Source organism: Zootoca vivipara, chromosome 3, assembly GCF_963506605.1.
Source record: "Zootoca vivipara chromosome 3, rZooViv1.1, whole genome shotgun sequence".
Lineage (NCBI taxonomy): Eukaryota > Metazoa > Chordata > Lepidosauria > Squamata > Lacertidae > Zootoca > Zootoca vivipara.
In genome coordinates, this window is record NC_083278.1 from 40,780,614 (window position 1) to 40,783,681 (window position 3,068).

At 42.7% G+C, this 3,068-nt stretch overlaps 1 long non-coding RNA gene across 1 annotated transcript; it reads left to right on the forward strand.

Annotated features, from left to right (window-relative positions):
- Positions 1 to 273: 273 nt before the first annotated feature.
- On the forward strand, positions 274 to 2,847 carry LOC118082265 (uncharacterized). The gene is made up of 3 exons (XR_004692225.2): positions 274 to 1,539; positions 1,881 to 1,976; positions 2,797 to 2,847. It is a non-coding gene; the product is annotated as an uncharacterized LOC118082265 (long non-coding RNA).
- Positions 2,848 to 3,068: the final 221 nt, after the last annotated feature.

Here is a 3,068-nt window from a genome sequence, read left to right on the forward strand (position 1 = left end):
TTGTGCATTTCTTTCCTTTTGTCCATTACACCACATTATTGGGTTGATTTTACATTCCGAGATGTGAGTGATTTAGCTGGAGTTTGAAATAGAGTCCATTTTGTAAGTTAAGTGAGAACAAATCAGGCACTCTCTGCCAATTTTTTGTTCTGTCAAACTCTTACAAACACATAAAGTAATTTTACTTTTATTACTATGTCCCTCAGAGTCTTTAACATATAGGGAAGAATGAGTTAATTCTTCCTAATTAGGAAAACAAAATCAACTTTATAGTTTAGAATACTTTCTCTAACCATTAAAGACTGAAGAGGGATAAAAGAGAAAGTTAGATGGAGGGAGGGAATGTGAAAATGAAACACAAACCAATAGACTATTCCCAAGCTTATAAATGCAGTTCCATTTATGAAAAGCAACTCGGTAGCCAGAAAATAAACACATTCCCCTTGCTTCTGTAACACTTCCAAAGAGAAATGAGGCCAAATCCACTTTTGGAGAGTCAGCTGAACACATCCAATTTTCCATACAGAACCTCAGCTACCCTGTTATTTCTGAACTGAGCAGGAGTAGCATTGGTAAGGGGGCATGATGCTAAATGATCATTAGACAGCATGTCAATGGGTTTTTTAAAAAAATACAATAGCAGGCAAGCAGGCAAGCAATTTTATTCACACTGCAACATTTGGGGACCCTTCAGGCATGATCCCATGACCTCAACAAAAACTACATCCTCTGGCTTTCGAAATTCAGTTTCACTCCTATGCCAAACTAACTTGAAGACCCAAGTTTGCAGTTTTGGTGCACTCTTTGATTCAGGCCTGAGTCTGAATTCCCAGTTTGCAGAGGAGGCCAAGACAAATTTTGCTCAGCTGAGCAAGTGTGCCAACTCTACTCATTCCTGGAAATGTTAAATCTGGGCACAGTGATGCATGCTTTAGGTACATCTTGTTTGAATGACAGTAGCACACTCTATGTGGTGTGTATGCATATATTTATGTTTAAAATATCTTAAATAGGAAGGTTTAAATCAAATGTGCCTTAAAATAAAAGGCACATTTAAAGTCCTCCCTTATTATCTACCCATACTTACATTGTCCCTCACCCCACTCATAATTGTATCATGTCCAACCTTCAGTTTCAATATTTAAAAATCCAACTAATTTATAGTTGGAAAGAATGTTGCCTCACATGAACAAATGGCTTCTTTGCCCAGCTTTATGTGGCTTTCTGGTGCCTTCCTGCTCCCTAGTAATAGCACATTCTTCCTCTTATTGTAAAGGTAGCAATGGATATTACCGTAATGTAGTTTCCCTGCAGTAGAAAAATGTTTTTGCAGAATTTATTAACATTAAAGAGCTCAAATCATTACCTTCTATCCCATCTCTCTTTCTCCAGCATGATAACTTTCTACAGCAACAGAGCACCAGCTGGAAGAGGGAAATGCTGCAATGGGGCCTTTTCTGATTAATCCCTTAATCTGCTGAACATCTTCAAACACCAGGACTTCCCTTTCAAGCCCAGCTGGAGAGTGGCATCTGTGGGGTGTGTGTGTGTGTGTGTGTGTGTGTGTGTGTGTGTGTTGCGTGTGTCCCCAGAGGAAAATCCATTAAGTTGTGAGTTCCTTCTTTCTGAGTCATTTGCTTTCACAGACAATTGTTAAAGGCTATGGCCCAAGCAGGCCCTAAAATAGAATTCCTTGCTTCACCTCCCTCTTAATTATAGCTCCATGGCTGCTCATGTAGAGACAGATGGTAAAATGCGGACACAATAAAGAATTGACCTAAGTAGTCGATTCAACTCCCTAAATGTATGCTTTATCTTCATCATACTCTCTAATCTAATCCATTAATTCTAACCCTAACCGCTCTTATCTCTCTTTCAAGGCTCTCCATGCCACTTGACAGACTGTACAGCCATCCAAAGTAGCAGATGCAAGATTGTGATGGGGCAGCAGTGGCAGCCACCACAGCTCCACACAGGTCTTCCTAAGCCTCCTGGTTCTTCCGCTCTGTTGGAAGCCAGAGTTGTGTGTACCAATTTTGGCTTTAGGCACAATCCCTGGAACATTACCCCCACATAGGCTGAGGGCTTACTGTACTACAATCTGCTGAGGGCAAACTTGTAAGAGCACAGTTTAAAAATAACAAAATATATTACTTCTAACCTAATGCCTTCAAACGCTTCATTGTAATGAATCAGGGGGTAGAGAGGGGCTCAGCCATGCAAAGATCTTAGATTTGGGTCTCCTTGTAAAGCAATGTCTGCAAGTCAAAAAGTTCTGATGAATCATAGAGCAGGAATCAGTAGGAATGTACAGAAACACAGACTTGGAAAGTGTCATCGTGACCAAGGACTTATCCTCAAGGGAGGAGGCCATGGATTCAGAGGGCATCTTGGACCAGGAGGAGAGTTGGGTCTCAGAACCAGCCTTTGAGGTACCTTCCTCCTTGGCATTTCTAGCACCAGAGGAGCCTACGATGCCTCTTTGACCTGAAGAGGTTACACTGCCTTCGTCAGACCCTGAGGCCTCAGCAGAAACCTGCCTCCTCATGCCACTGGAGTAAATGGCTGAGCCCCATTAAGAGAAGATACTCCACTCATCAGGGATGTGCTTAGCTGCCCAGAGAAAGCTGCAGTCCTACTTGAGGTTCCAACTGGTTGTTGGAACAGTATTTGAGCCTGGTTTATTGGATGTCTAGTCTAAACATTAATGGGAGCTGTCCAGCGTGCTACCTGCTTTGCTTGTTTGCCTCTCTGCCGACTTCACTTCTGTGATCCACTCTCTGCTTTGTTTGACAGATCTCACTGGAACGTGACCCTCCTAACTGGACCAGCACAGCTCATTCAGCCTTGCCCTGCTTGAACTTGACCTCCGAATCATGAATTGGGACAGGCAGTGCCTGACCTTCCATCCCTTGAATCTGTGTCCAGCGCACACACACCCATCATTTGGGAATGACCCCTGCCCTGCACCTGCTGCCTGGGACAGAACAGTATGTCATGGTTGATTATCAGGAACCAGGAAACATACAAGAAAAGCAAGTGAGTTCAAGATCACAACCAGCTAATCC